General features: G+C 43.4%; 1 protein-coding gene across 5 annotated transcripts in view; it reads right to left on the bottom strand.

Annotated features, from left to right (window-relative positions):
• Window positions 1-16,491, bottom strand: part of ZBTB8A (zinc finger and BTB domain containing 8A) — a 67,873-nt gene that overhangs the window by 31,869 nt on the left and 19,513 nt on the right. The window contains exons 3-4 of one of the 5 annotated variants that reach the window (XM_021938991.2): window positions 15,894-15,945; window positions 10,333-10,421 (exon numbers count right to left, since the gene is read on the bottom strand). The exons of 3 other annotated variants lie outside the window; for them this stretch is intronic. The gene's annotated coding sequence lies outside the window, so the exon portion shown is untranslated. Of the gene's footprint in view, window positions 1-10,332; window positions 10,660-15,893; window positions 15,946-16,491 lie in introns of those variants that run through there. One more of the 5 variants, XM_021938996.2, reaches the window with a different exon arrangement.

The raw sequence follows: 16,491 nt of genomic DNA on the forward strand, positions 1-16,491 counted from the left end.
GGTGACAGAGTGAGATCCTGTCTCAAATAATAATAATAAATTAAATAAACACTTGAGCAATACTATCAACCAACTTGGACAAATTTACATTTATAGCGCACTCTATACAACAAAAGCAATATATACATTCTTTTTAAGTACGTAGCAAACATTAATCAAGATAGACCATACCCTGAGCCATAAAACATGTTATAATTTTTTTAAAATTTTTTTATTTTTTAATTTTAGAGACAGGGTCTTGCTCCGTCATTCAGTCTGGAGTGCAGGGCTGCAATCATAGCTCACTATAACCTCAAACTTCTGGGCTCATGCAATCCTCCAGCCTCATCTTCCCAAGTAACTAGGACCACAGGTGCGCACCACCACACTTGGCTAATTTTTAAGGCTTTTATAGAGTCAGGGGTCTGCTTACATTGCCCAGGCTGGTCTCAAACTCCTGGCCTCAAGTTATCCTCCTGCCTCAGCCTCAGGGATTACAGGCATAAGCCACCACACCTAGCCCAAGTTTTTAGAACATTTAAAGGATTAAAATCACACAGAGTATGTTCTCTGACCATATGGAGTCAAACTAGAAGTCTGACTCTAGTTGTTTTTTTTTTTAATATAAGAATTTAAAACTATACATTTTCCGGGCCGGGTGCAGTGGCTCACACCTGTAATCCTAGCACTTTGGGAGGCCGAGATGGGTGGGTCAACTGAGGTCGGGAGTTCGAGACTAACCTGGCCAACACGGTGAAATCCCATCTCTACTAAAAATCCAAAAAATTAGCCGGGCATGGTGGTGCATGCCTGTAATCCCAGTTACTTGGGAGGCTGAGGCAGAAGAATCGCTTGAACCCGGGAGGTGGAGGTTGCAGTGAGCTGAGATTGTACCATTGCACTCCAGCCTGGGCAACAAGAGTGAAAACTATGTCTCAAAAAATAAAAAATAAAATGAAAAATAAAGGGCCGGGCGCGGTGGCTCAAGCCTGTAATCCCAGCACTTTGGGAGGCCGAGGCGGGTGGATCACAAGGTCAGGAGATCGAGACTATCCTGGCTAACATGGTGAAACCCCGTCTCTACTAAAAATACAAAAAACTAGCCGGGCGCGGTAGCGGGCGCCTGTAGTCCTAGCTACTTGGGAGGCTGAGGCGGGAGAATGGTGTGAACCCGGGGGGCGGAGCTTGCAGTGAGCCGAGATCGCGCCACTGCACTCCAGCCTGGGAGACACAGTGAGACTCCGTCTCAAAAAAAAAAAAAAAAAAAAAAAAAAAAAAGAAAAATAAAATATACATTTTCCTCAACTGCTTGAACTGCAAACAACAAAGTTTGATTTGTGTGGAGTGTTCTATAAATGTCTATTTATTTAGAAGTTTAATGTTTAATTTCCAAGTATTTTAGGATTTTCATGTGCCGAAATCCCATCTCTACTAAAAACACACAAAATATTAGCTGGGCATGGTGGCACGCACCTGTAATCCCACCTACTCAGGAGGCTGAGGCAGGAGAATCACTTGAACCCAGGATGGGGAAGTTGCAGTAAGCCGAGATCAAGCCACTGCACTCCAGCTTGGGTGACAGAGGGAGACCCAGTCTCAAAAAAAAAAAAAAAGAATCCAGAGAAAAGGAGATCAAATTAAATTAAACCCAATATATGTAGAAGGAAGGAAATAATAAAGACAAGATCAGAAATGAACAAAATAGAAACCAAGAAATGATAGAGAAAAATGAATGAAACCAAAAGCTGGTTATCTATATCAATGTCAATAAATTAATCATTATCAATAAAGATTGATTAACCTTCAGCTAGACCAAGAAGAAAAAAAAAAAGAAGACATAAATTACCAGTATTAGGAATGAAGCATCACTACAGATTCTACAAACATTGAAAGAATAAAAAGAAACTATTATGAACTCTATGCTAATATATTCAACAAATTAAATGAAATAGATGAATTCCCTGAGTGCTATAAGTGATCAAAACTAGTACAAGAAGCCAGGCATAGTGGCTCAGGCCTGTAATCCCAGCACTTTGGGAGATAAGGCGGGTGGATTACCCGAGGTCAGGAGTTTTGAGACTAGCATAGCCAACATGGTGAAACTCCATCTCTACTAAAAATACAAAAATTAGCCAGGTGTGGTGGTGTGTACCTATAATTCTAGCTACTCAGGAGACTAAGACACGAGAATCACTTGAACCCAGGAGGCGGAGGTTGCAGTAAGGTGAGATCACACCACTGTACTCCAGCCTGGGCAACAGAGTGAGGCTCTGTCTCAAAAAAAAAAAACAAAAAACCTAGTACGAGAAAAAAATTAAAAATCTGAACAGCCATATATCAAACTTAAAAATTAAATTGTATTAAATCAATTTAAAATATAATTTTAAAACTGCCCACAAAGAAAACTCCAGACCCAAATGTCCTCAGTGTTGAATTCTATCAAACATTTAAGAAAGACATAATACTCATCTATACAAACACTTTCATAAAATAGACAAGGAGAAAAACTTTCAACTCATTTTATGAGGCCAGTATTACTCTGATTCCTAAACCAAAGACATTATAAGGAAATAAAACTATGCCTGTAATCCCAGCACTTTGGGAGGCCGAGGCAGGCGGATCACCTGAGGTCAGGAGTTCAAGACCAGCCTGACCAACATGGAGAAACCCTGTCTCTACTAAAAATACAAAATTAGCCGGGCGTGGTGGCACATGCCTGTAATCCCAGCTACTTGGGAAGCTGAGGCAGGAGAATTGCTTGAACCTGGGAGGCAAATGTTGCAGTGAGCCGAGATCGTGCCACTGCACTCCAGCTTGGGCAATAGCATGAGACTCCGTCTCAAAAAAAAAAAAAAAAAGAAAAGAAAAAAAGAAAAGAAACCTACAGACCAATATCCCTTGTAAACATGGACACAAAAATCCTAAATTAGCTGGGCGTGGTGGCGTGCACCTGTAGTCCCAGCTACTCAGGAGGCTGAGACAGGAGAATCACTTGAACCTGGGAGGCAGAGGTTGCAGTGAGCCAAGATTGTTCAAACGCACTCTACCCAGGTGACAGAGTGAGACTCTGTCTCAAAACAACAACAACAACAAAAAAACCAACTTAATATTATATCTGTGGCCGGGTGCAGTAGCTCACACTTGTAATCCCATCACTTTGGGAGGCCAAGGTGGTTGGATCACCTGAGGTCAGGAGTTCGAGACCAGCCTGGCCAACATGGCAAAACCCCATCTCTACTAAAAGTACAAAAAAATTAGCTGGGTGTGGTGGCAGACACCTGTAATCCCATCTATTTGGGAGGCTGAGGCAGGAGAATTGCTTGAACCCAGGAGGCGGAGGTTGCAGTGAGTCAAGATCGCACCATTGCACTTCAGCCTGGGTGACAGCGAGACTTTGTCTCAAAAAAAAAAAGAAAAAATTGTAAATCAAATATATATGAAAGGATAATACCAAGTGCAGTTCATCACTGGAATACAAGATGTTTAACAGTTGAAAGTCAATCAGCACCACATTAACAGAACAACAATAAAAAATAAGGCTATCTCGGCCGGGCACGGTGGCTCAAGCCTGTAATCCCAGCACTTTGGGAGGCCGAGAATGGTGGATCACAAGGTCAGGAGATAGAGACCATCCTGGCAAACACGGTGAAACCCCGTCTCTACTAAAAAATACAAAAAACTAGCCAGGCGAGGTGGCGGGCGCCTGTAATCCCAGCTACTACTTGGAGGCTGAGGCAGGAGAATGGTGTAAACCCGGGAGGCGGAGCTTGCAGTGAGCTGAGATCTGGCCACTGCACTCCAGCCTGGGCGACAGGGCGAGACTCCGTCTAAAAAAAAAAAAAAAAAAAGAAAAAAAAAAAAGAAATAACAGGCATAGGCTGGGCGCAGTGTCTCACGCCTGTAATCCCAGCACTTTGGGAGGCCGAGGCGGGCCGATCATGAGGTCGGGACTTCGAGAGCAGCCTGATCAATATGGTGAAACCCCATCTCTACTAAAAATACAAAAATAAGCTGGGCACGATGGTGGGCACCTGTAATCCCAGCTACTCAGGAGGTTGAGGCAGGAGAATCGCTTGAACCCAGGAGGCGGAGGCTGCAGTGAGCCGAGATCGCGCCATAACACTCTAGCCAGGGTGACACAGCGAGACTCTGTCTCAAAAAAATAAATACATAAATAAATAACAGGCATAAAGAGTAAAAAGGAAAAACTTCTTGTTTACAGGTGATACAATCATGTACACAGAAAAGGAAAAACTGTTATTGTTTATAGATATAATCATGTACACAGAAAATCCTCTAAAGAATCTTCTTGGGGCCGGGCACGGTGGCTCAAGCCTGTAATCCCAGCACTTTGGGAGGCCGAGACGGGCGGATCATGAGGTCAGGAGATCGAGACCATCCTGGCTAACACGGTGAAACCCTGTCTCTACTAAAAAATACAAAAAATTAGCCGGGTGAAGTGGCGGGTGCCTGTAGTCCCAGCTACTCGGGAGGCTGAGGCAGGAGAATGGCGTGAACCCGAGGAGGAGCTTGCAGTGAGCTGAGATCCGGCCACTGCACTCCAGCCTGGGTGACAGAGCAAGACTCCGTCTCAAAAAAAAAAAAAAAAAAAAAAAAAAATCTTCTTGGGCCGGGTGCGGTGGCTCACGCCTGTAATTCCAGCACTTTGGGAGGCTGAGGCAGGTGGATCACGAGGTCAGGAGATCGAGACCATCCTGGCTAACACGGTGAAACCCCGTCTCTACTAAAAATACAAAAAATTAGCCGGGCGTGGTGGCAGGTGCCTGCAGTCCCAGCTGCTTGGGAGGCTGAGGCAGGAGAATGGCATGAACCCGGGAGGCGGAGCTTGCAGTGGGCCAATATTGAGCCACTGAACTCCAGCCTGGGCGACAGAGCAAGACTCTGTCTCAAAAAAAAAAAAAAAAAAAAGAAAAGAAAAAAGAAAAATTCAACAATAGGAACTCAACAATAGGACAAACAACCCATGGGCGAATGATTTGAACAGACACTTCATAATAGAAAACAAACAAAATTAGCATATGAAAAGATGTCACTGGTCATCAGGGAAATGCAAATTAAAACCATGAGGAAATGTCATTACACACCCACCATCATGGCCAAAAACAAAATGACTGACAACACCAAATCTTGGCAAGGATGTGGAGAAGTTAGTTCTCTCATGCATTGCTGGTGGAAATGTAAAATGCTACAGTCACTTTTGAAAACTATTTAGCAGTTCTACTAAAGTTATACCTACTGTAAGACCCAGCAATTCCACTCCTAGGTATTTATCCAAGAGAAATGAAAACACATGACTACAAAAAGACTTATACAAGAATTTTTCATAGCAGCTTTGTTCATATTAGCCCCAAATTGGAAAGAAAATGTGCATCTGATGGTGAATAAATAAATTGTAGTATATCCATACCATGGAATACTACTGAACAATACAGCAAACAAACCTCTGACACAAGCAATGATGTGAATGACTCTCAAAATCATTAGGCTCAATGAAAGGAGCCAGAAATCAAAGAACACCTACTGTGTGAGTCCAGTTATATGAAATCTTAGAATAGGCAGAACTAATCTATTGTCACATAAGGGAGATTACAGTTGCCTGAAACTCAGAACAAAATAGGAGGCTCTACTACAAAATGGCATAAGAAAAAAAAGGCATGAGGGAAATTTTAGGTGATGAAAATGTTTCATGTATTATTTATGCTGATTATTACATATGACTATATGTCAAACATTAAATTGTACATTTACAATTGGGGCATTTTATTGCATGTAATTATATCTTAATTTTTTCTCGAGACAGAGTCTTGCTCTGTTGCCCAGGCTGGAGTGCAGTGGCGTGATCTCAGCTCACTGCAACCTCTGCCTCCCAGGTTCAATCAATTCTCCTGCCTCGGCCTCCCTAGTAGCTGGGATTACAAGTGCGTGTCACCATACCTGGCTAATTTTTGTGTATTATTAGTAGAGACGGGGTTTCACCATGTTAGCCAGGCTGGTCTCAAACTCCTGACCTCATGATCCGCCTGCCTCGGCCTCCCAAAATGCTGGGATTACAGGCGTGAGCCACCATGCCCGGTCTAACTTATATCTTAATAAAGCCAATTAAATAAACCTAGAAACAAAAGAATTTGGTAAAAGAGCCAGTTTATGATAAAATTAATACACAAAAATAGCTAGGTGGCAGATACGAGAGAAGATCCCTGATATGGTTTGGATCTGCGTCTCATGTTGAATTGTAATCCCCAGTGTTAGAGAGGGGACCTGGTGGAAGGTGACTGGATCATGGGGGCAGATTTCCCTCTTGCTATTCTTGTGATAGTGAGTGAGTTCTCACGAGATCTGGTTGTTTAAAAGTGTGTAGCACCTCCTCCTTCACTCTCTTCCTCCCGCTTCAGACATGTAGGATGGGCCTGCTTCCCCTTTGCCTTTTGCCATCACTGTAAGTTTCCTGAGGCCTGCCCAGTCATGCTTCCTTTACAGCCTGTGGAACTGTGAGCCAATGAAATTACCCAGTCTTAGGGAGTTCTTTATAGCAATGCGAGAATGGACTAATAAAATCCCTTTCACAAAAATAAATGAAGTTAAATACTTTAACCTCCAGTGGTTCCCATCTCACAGAGAAAGAATCCAAAGTCTTTACCCTGGTCTAAACATGCTGCCAGATCTCCGAAAGATCTCCCCTACCTGCAGCTCTCACCTTATTGCTTTTGATGCCTCCCAAGGTGCCAAGCTCATTCCTGACGTCCCTTGTGTCTGGAACATTCCTCACCCAGGAGTGAAGGATCTTCACATAACTTGTTCCCCAAATCTACACAAGTCTTTACTTAAATGTCACTTCAACAGAGGTTTCCTTGACAAGCCCATCTTTAGTATGGGGAGCTTTAGTTAATCACTATGGCTCAATAGCTATTGTTACAGAAACTACATCCTATGAGGCATAGATTAGAAAATGTGATAGTTGTCTTCCAATACTGAAAGGCAATTATGTCGAAGAACTAGAATTATTTTGTTTTTATTATTATGTATTTATTATTATTAAGTTTGAGACAGAGTCTTGCTCTGTTGCCTAAGCTGGAGTGCAGTGGCACTATCACGGCTCACTGCCATCTTGACTTCCCAGGCTCAGGTGACCCTCCCACCTCAGCCTCCTGAGTAACTGGGACTAGAGGTATGCGCCACCATGCCCAGCTAATTTTTTATTTCTTTTTCTTCTTTTTGTAGAGATAGGGTCTCATTATTTTGCCTACACTGGTCTCAAACCCCTGGGCTCAAGTGATCCGCCTACCTTGGCCTCCCAAAGTGCTGGGATTATAGGCATGAGCCACTGTGCCCAGCTGTAGAATTATTATTTTTTTTTTTTTGAGATGGAGTCTTGCTCTGTCGCCCAGGCTGGAGTGCAGTGGCACAGTCTTGGCTCACTACAAGCTCCGCTTTTTGGGTTCACGCCATTCTCCTGCCTCAGCCTCACGAGTAGCTGGGACTACAGGTGCCCACCACCATGCCCGGCTACTTTTCTTGTATTTTTAGTAGAGACGGGGTTTCATTGTGTCAGCCAAGGATGGTCTCCATCTCCTGACCTTGTGATCCGCCTGCTTCAGCCTCCCAAAGTGCTGGGATTACAGGCATGAGCCACCGTGCCCGGCCAGAATTATTCTCTTAATAGGTCTAGTAGACTAGGCTTCTAAACTTAGAAGTACAGTCTAAGCTCCAAAAGCTATAAGTCTCTGTTTTTTCCACCTCAGCATCCCTAGCACAGTGCATAATGTCTAGCACATAGGTGCTCAGTCAGTATTTATTCAATGAATAAATATTCACTAAAATGCAAATGGACCAAAATATAGGACTAAAGGGAAATGAATGAATTTGAGCTCATACAGAACAGCTATTTATTTTTAATTAAAAAAAATTTTTTTTAAAGATGGTCTCAATCTGTCATCCAGGTTGGACTACAGTAGGTGATCACAGTTTACTGCAGCCTCAGACTCCTGGGCTCAAGAGGTCCTCTGGCCTCAGCCTCCTAAGTAGCTGGGGTTACAGGGCACGCCACCATGCCCAGCTAATTTTTTAAATTGTTTTGTAGAGACACGGTCTTGCTATGTTGCTTAGGTTGATCTTTAACTCCCAGCCTCAAGCGATCCTCCAGTCTTGGCCTCCCAAAAAGCAGGGATTATGGGCAGGCATGACCCACTGTGTCAAGCCTTAAAAGGGATTTCTTTTTTTCTTCTCTTTTTTTTGGAGGAGGGGATAGGTTCTTGCCCTGTCGCCCAGCCTGGAGTGCAATGGCCTGATCACCGCTCACTGCAGCCTCAACGTCCTGGGTTCAAGCCATCTTCCAACCTCAGTCTCCCAAGCAGCTGGGACTACAGGCACATGCCACCACGCCTGGCTAATTTTTGTGTTTTTTTTGTAAAGATGGGGTTTTGTCATCTTACCCAGGCAGTCTTGAACTCCTGAGCTCAAGCAATCAACTCACCTTGGCTTCTCAAAGTGTTGGGATTACAGGCATAAACCACAGTGCCCAGCAAAAATGTATTTCTTACTGTGGGTTTCTGTAAGACAAATTTGAGAAACACTGGGCTAAACTGATTAACAACAGTATCAGTCACTTTGCAAAGTAACACTTTCTATGCTACCATTGTAGCAGAGGCAGAATGTCATTGATTTAGGGTGACTGCATTTGGTAGGAGGTGGGACTGTATGATCTCTCAGGATTGTTCCAACTTCAACATTTTTAAACTATTTTGTTGCAGTTAAATTATATACTACATATGTTCGTGTTTCTTACAATGAAATCCTGAAATAAATCAAGTTATACTATAAAATGCCAGCATAAATTGTTGGGGTTTTTTTTTTTTTTTTTTTAGATACTCTAAAAATGAGAGAAACTATTAGTTCTACTTGATGTATTAATTGTTTTAGGTATATTTTGCTATGGAACATGTGCACTTAATTATTTGGTATTTTGGTGAAAGATTAGAGACAGAGAGATGAATCCTTTTTCCTAAAGAGGTTATAGGTCAAAGGCTGAGGGTAGAGAATTTGTATTCCTAAATTCTAGAGAGGGAATTTCATTCTGCTTTTAAAGAATAATTCTGTTAAAAACAGGCTACTGGCTTCCATTACCCAGACATCTGTGTTACATTTTCACTTACCTAATAAAGCTTCAGACTTCTTTTCAATGTGAAATCATAAAAGCTCCAGACTTAAAGTGGCCAAAAAGTATTATGGTTTTATCACAGCTTATAAAGTAAAAATTCTAATATATCAATCACACTAGAAAAACACTGAAACTTGGCACTGGGATGGAGTAAAAATTGCAAAATACCAATCACATAGCGTTCTTAGGGATGAGTTATTCTAGCGCACTATTTTCTAGGGAATGAGTAATAAAGCAGTAATGTCCTTTGAGATCCTAGGGTAAAAAAGCCATAGAAATCTGGTGTGTCCTTTTCTGAGTGCTGTCACTTCTCACTATTCAAATACTGCAATGTCCTCAGGACCAGTGACAGCATGCTGACTGCTCACTGTGCCCATGGTTTCAAATTAGCTGTTGCAAAACTGAGATGAAATGACCTTGCTGGCATCTCAGTATCAATAACATTATTAAGAAGTGAGTTGTACTCCCCATCCTCTTTAATGTTTTGTCTCAGAGGCCGTTCCACCTCAGAGATGACCAGGTTCTATCATGGGGCTTCCTCAACCCCTCTGGCTTGAGGGTGAGATGACTGGGGAAGAAGAACCTGTCTAAAATAAATTATCCTTAGGAAGGAGGTGGCTAGGTTTGGTGGTTTATGCCTGTGATCTCAGCACTTTGGGAGGCCAAGGTGGGCAGATCACCTGAGGTCAGGAGTTTGAAACCAGCCTGGCCAAGACGATGAAACCCCATCTCTACTAAAAAGACAAAAAAAAAAAAAAAATTAGCTGGGTGTGGTGGTGGGGGCCTGTAATTCCAGCTACTTGGGAGGCTGAGGCAAGAGAACTGCTTGAACCCAGGAGGCAGAGGCTGCAGTGAGCTGAGATCATGCCATTGTACTCCAGCCTGGGTGACAAAGTGAGACCCCATTTCAAAAAAAGAAAAAGAAAGAAAGAAAAAGACAAAGAAGGTGTCAGCCCTAGGGGGGAAAAGGAGAGAAGTCCTGTAGGGCTGGGAATCAGGTCTTGTAACTTTTCCTCATTAACTCCCTTTCCTTGGCGTCATAGCTGACTGTGACCTCAAAATCCTGGGCCCACGGGATCCTCCCACCTTGGCCTCCCAAACTGCTGGGATTACAGGGCGAGCCATCGTGCCTGGTTTTGCTTCTCTTAATGTCTTCCCACCCCCAACCTCATTCTAACCTGATTCCATCAGGGAGCCTCTGGCAGTAGATGATTTGCCTCTGGGGGAAATGCAAACAACTAATAATCCCTGAAAAAGAGAACTAATCCTATAAGAAACAGAAAATAAGAGTTAAAACAATAAAGTACCTTGTAAGGATATAAAATAAAGAATGAGGTACTCAGTATACCTACTTTAAAAATGTACCCTTGTTTGATATGAAACCTAAATGCAGTATATAACTCTGTGGACATGTCTTATAACATAAATGATTTACATTTTATAACACCAAAATAACAGTTTATACATAAAAATATTTCAGTACTTAAAAATAGCTCGGGGCTGGGTGTGGTGGCTCAAGCCCGTAATCCTAGCATTTTGGGAAGCCGAGGTGGGTGGATCACTTGAGGTCAGGTGTCTGAAAGGAGCCCGGCCAACATGGTGAAACCCCATCTCTACTAAAGTACAAAAAAATGAGCTGGGTGTGGTGGTGGGTGTCTATAATCCCAACTACTCGGGAGGCTGAGGCAAGGCAGGAGAATTGCTTGAATCAGGGAGGCAGAGACTGCAGTGAGCTGAGATCGCGCCACTGCACTCCAGCCTGGGCGACAGAGAGAGACTCCGTCTCACAAAAGAAAAGAAAAAAGAAAAATAAAAAGCCGGACGCGGTGGCTCAGGCCTATAATCCCAGCACTTTGGGAGGACGAGGCAGGCGGATCACCTGAGGTCAGGAGTTCGAGACCAACCTGACCAACATGGGGAAACCCCATCTCTACTAAAAATACAAAATTAGCTGGACGTGGTGGTGCATGCCTGTAATCCCAGCTACTCGGGAGTCTGAGGCAGGAGAACTGCTTGAACCCAGGAGGCGGGGGTTGCAGTGAGCTGAGATTGCGCCATTGCACTCCAACCTAGGCAACAAGAGCGAAACTCCATCTAAAAAAATAAAAATTAAAAAATAGCTCTCATGCCTATAATCCCAACACTTTGGGAGACTGAGGCAGAAGGACTGCTTGAGCCCAGGAGTTCAAGACCAGCCTGAACAATATAGTGAGACCCTGTTTCTATAAAGAAAAAAAAAAAAAAAATTAAAAAATTAGCTGGGTATGGTGGCCTCCTATAGTTTGGAGGCTGAGGCAGGAGATTCATGTGAGCCCAGGAGTTCGAGGCTGCAGTGAGCCATGATCACATCACTGCACTCCAGCCTGGGTGGCAGAGTGAGACTGTGTCTCAAATAAAAATAAAAAATAAATTAAAAAGTATGTACCACCTCCTTCCACTCTCTCTCTTGCTCCTGCTCCTGCATGTGAGACATGGGGTTGAGTTGTGCCCCCCAAAATTATATGCTGAAGTCTTAAACCCTGGTACCTACACAGGAGACCTTAATTTGGAAATAGGGTCTTTGCAGACACAATCAAGTTAAGATGAGGTCATCCTGGATTAGGGTGGTATCATTATAAGGAAAGATCTGGAGAAAGTAGGACACTGAGAAGACACACACAGGGGCTGGATGCGGTGTCTCCCACCTCTAATCCTAGCGCTTTGGGAGGCCAAGGAAAGGCAGATTGCTTGAGGCCAGGAGTTTAAGACCAACCTAGGCAACAGGCTAGTCTCAGAAAAACAAAAACAGAAACAAAACCACACACAGAGAAGGAAGAACACTACGTGAAGACAGAAGCAGAGGCTGGAATTATGGAGCTACAACAGAAGGAATGCCAAGGATTGCTGGCACCCACCAGAAGCTAGGAAGAGGCAAGGAAGGACTCTGCCCTACAACCTTCAGTGGGTGCATGGCCCTGTCAACACCCTGATTTCAGACTTAGCCTCCAGAACTGTGGGAGAAGACTCAATGTACTTTGCTTCGTAGGTGATATAATGCTAGGGTAGACGCTTGAAAGGCAAGTAGGTTTTCACTCAGAAAAAAAAAAAAAAAAAAAGAGAAAAGCATTCTAGGCAGAAGATAGAGTTTGAGCCAAGGCACGGACTGGTATAATAAGAAAATAGGAAGTAAGTTGTTCAATATGGCTGGAGCACAGGGTGCAAAAGAGATGGTGAGAGATGGATGGAGCACCTTATTTGCTTTATTAAAGAGTTTGGGGCCGGGCATGGCGGCTCACACCTACAATTCCAGCCCTTTGGGAGGATGAGGCAGGCAGATCACGAGGTCATGAGATCGAGACCATCCTGGCTAACATGGTAAAACCCTGTCTCTACTAAAAATACAAAAAAAAATTAGCTGGGCGTGGTGGCAGGCGCCTGTAGTCCCAGCTACTCAGGAGGCTGAGGGAAGAGAATGGCGTGAACCCGGGAGGTGGAGATTGCAGTGAGCCAAGATCACACCACTGCACTCCAGCCTGGGCAACTGAGCAAGACTCATCTCAGAAAAAAAAAAAAAAAAGTTTGGATTAGACCCTGTAAGCACTGGGGCAGGGGTGGGGGGGACATTAAGGGGTTTAATGCAAAGGAGAGAGGTGATTTAGTATTTGATCAAATCAGAGAGCAGTAAGAATGTCATCGGCAGTGAGATCAGGCAGGAGGCAGTTGTAATCTAGACAAAATGGTAGGGGTAGAAATGGAAGTGGTTGGGCTGCCGCCATGGTGGCTCATGCCTGTAATCCCAGCACTTTGGGAGGCCAAGGTGGGCAGATCACTTGAGGTCAGGAGTTTGAGACCAGCCTGGTCAACATGGTGAAACCCTATCTCTACTAAAAATACAAAATTTAGCCAGGCATGGTGACATGTGCCTCCTGTAATCCCAGCTACTCAGGAGGCTGAGGTGGGAGAATTGCTTGAACCTGGGAGGCAGAGGTTGCAATGAGCTGAAGTTGCACCACTGAACTTCTCCAGCCTGGGTGACAGAGTGAGACTGCATCTCAAAAACAACAACAACAACAAGAAGAAAAAAAAAAGAATGGAAGTAGTTGTGGGTAGTGGTAGGGTGGTATGAGTCTGTTTTCTGTTACTTATAACAACAACAAAAAAAGCTGAAACTGGGTGATTTATAAAGAAAAAGAAAAAAAGAAAAAAATAACATCATGAAAAAGATAAAGGAAAAAAAGACAAATAAATGAAATTTATGTATTACAGTTCTGAAGGCTGAGACATCCCAGGTCAAGGGTCTACACCTGGTGAGGGCCTTCTTGCTCTTGGAGACTCTTTGCAGAGTCCTGGGACAGTGCAGAAGGATCGGTAGTGATACGGTTTGAATCTGTGTCCCTGGCCAAATCTCATGTAGAATTGTAATCCCCAGTGTTGGAGGTGGGGACTGACGGGAAGTGAATGGATCATGGAGGCAGAGTTCTCATGAATGGTTTAGCACCATCCCCACCTTGATGCTGTATAGTGAGTGAGTTCTCATGAGATCTCGCTGTGTGAAAGTGTGTGGCACCTCTCTTCCTCCTACTCCAGCCATGTGAAGATGCCTGCTCCTCCTATGCCTTCCATCATAACTGGAAGCTTCCTGAGGCCTCCCCAGAAGCAGAAGCTACTATGCTTCCTGTACAGCCTGTAGAACTGTGAGCCAATTAAACCTCTATTCTTTATAAATTACCCAGTCTCAGGTATTTCTTTATAGCAATGCAAGAACGGACTAGTACAGGTGGCAAGGGGCTGAGCGTGCTCACATCTCCCTTCCTCTTCTTATAAAACCACCAGTTCCCCCCATGATAACCCATTAATCCTTCATAACCCAATCACCTCTTAATGGCCCCACCTCTCAATACTGCCACATTGTGCCATGCATGGTGGCTCACACTTGTAATCCCAGCACTTTGAGAGGCCAAGGCAGGCAAATCACTTGAGCCCTGGAGTTGGAGACCAGCCTGGGCAACATTGTGAAACCCTATCACTACAAAAAATACAAAGATTAGCCAGGCATGGTGGCATGCATCTGTAGTCTCAGCTACTCAGGAGGGTGAGGTAGGAGGATCACCTGAGCTTGGGGAGGTTGAGGCTGCAGTGAGCTGTGATCGTGCCACTGCACTCCATCCAGCCTGGGTGACACAATGAGACCCTGTCTCAAAAAAAAAAAAAAAAAAAAAAAAAATTTTAAATTGAGGATTAAGTTTCAAAATGAGTTTTGAAGGGACCAACATTTAAACCACAGTAGTGGTGATGAAAATAAGTAGACAAGGCCAAGGCAGGTGGCTCAATGGAGACCAGCCTGGCCAACTTGGTGAAACCCCATCTCTACTAAAAATAGAAAAATTAGCCAGGTCCAGTGGTGGCGGGTGCCTGTAATTCCAGCTACTCAGGAGGCTGAGGCACAAAAAAGGCTTGAACCGGTGGGCTGAGGTTGCAGTGAGCCAAGATCACGCCACTGCACTCCAGCCTGGGTGACAAAGCCAGACACCGTCTCAAACAAAAAAAAAAAAAACAAAGAAAGAAAGAAAGAAAAGAAGTAGATAGAGATAAGCCAAAGAGGTAGAATCAGCAAGACTTGGAAGCAGCATAAATAACAGTGGGTAAACACATGGGCTATGCCATTAAAGTGAATCTAAGCCCTGGCTCTGCTGTGGTTTACACACCTATTTCCTCACCTATAAATGGGGGTTTATAAGAGTGCAGTACCTACTTCATGGAATTGTAGATTCAATGCGACATTGCAAATGTCAAGAACTCTGCAGGTGCCTGGGACACAGTAGCTGCTCAATAATATATGAGCCGCTGTTATAATTCTTATCATCATTGTTGTTATCCATCACCAGTTAGATACAGAAGATAACCTCAAACTTACTGAATTCCAAACTTACTATTGCTGCCTTTTCTTAACCCGTGAAATTTACTCCTTCATCTGTGTCTCCTTTCTTGGGAATTAATACCACTATCTCCCTATAGTGCCTAATCCAGGACCCAGGAACTGTCCCAGGCCAAACCTTTCCCTTCTCAGCCTCGTATCTACATCCTTCAGACTTGGAGACTAATAAACGAATAAGTAAATGAATGACACATGTTGAAAGTTCCCCACATGATTTGTTTTCAGTGTGTTCTACTCTCAGGATATCTTCCCTCCTCCAGATGTCTGATGAATATTTACTTCCATTTGCGTGTGTGTGTGTGTGTGTGTGTAATACTTCTCTTCTAGAATGTATTTGGTGTACTGTGTGATGAGAAGACCTAAATTTTTCCCTAAGTAGCTAACTACTGTAGATAAGAAGGAGGGAGGGGTGAGCAAGGAAGAAAATGGCCAGCTGGCTAGGTGCTAAGATAAATGATTGGCAGCATTTACATTGTTACCTCTTATTTAAAGTTTGATTTTTCAGAAACTCATCAGAAATGTGATTTTGTTCCACAAAAAGATGATCTGTTTCTTACAGGCAAATGCCTTCCTACTTCCCTCCTTTTCCCCCATCCTCTGTCTTTAATCAAGCTCACAGAGTTTGTACATAGGTCTATATATGTTATATATGTGTATGTGATATGTCAGATATACCATATATACAAGAGACACAAGGCCATTTTATAAATTATGATGAAAAATGTAAACATCAAAGGGACAGATATTTGTTTTCCACTGACCAACATATTCTCCTTTCCTTATGAGGAGGTGATATGGAAAGTCAGTCATCAAAATGTTGCTCACCGAGCATGAAGTCAGTATAAGGATGTCTGGATATACGCTCAGGAAATCTAGGCTGGAGATAAAGATTTAGAAGTCATCAACAGAGGGTGGCATTGGAAAGTTTTAATAACTGATGATAAGAGTTTGGTAAAATGGACTGGGCGCAGTGGCTCACACGTATAATCCCAGCACTTTGGGAGACTGAAGCAGGTAGATGTTTGAGCTCAGGAGTTTGAGACTAGCCTGGGCAACATGGTGAAACCTCATCTCTACAAAAAATTATAAAAACTAGCTGGGTATGGTGGCATGGGCCTGTAGTCCCAGCTATTTGGGTTCTGAGGCGGGAGGATCACCTAGCCCAGGAGTTGGAGGCTGCAGTGAGTTCGGATTATGCCACTGCCCTTTAGCCTCAGGGACAGAGCAAGCAACATTTTATTTAAATTAAACAAAATGTTAATGAGATGGTTTCTATACATTTATATTTAGCATTATTTGCCCTGGAATCCAAGGCAAAACAAAAACAAACAAAAACAAAATCCCAGAGAAACACAAATTATTTATATAGTTCTCACATCATTTTTTTGAGACAGTCTGGCTCTGTCACCCAGGCTGGAGTGCA

This window comes from Papio anubis, unplaced genomic scaffold, assembly GCF_008728515.1.
Source record: "Papio anubis isolate 15944 unplaced genomic scaffold, Panubis1.0 scaffold1, whole genome shotgun sequence".
Taxonomy (NCBI): Eukaryota; Metazoa; Chordata; class Mammalia; order Primates; family Cercopithecidae; genus Papio; species Papio anubis.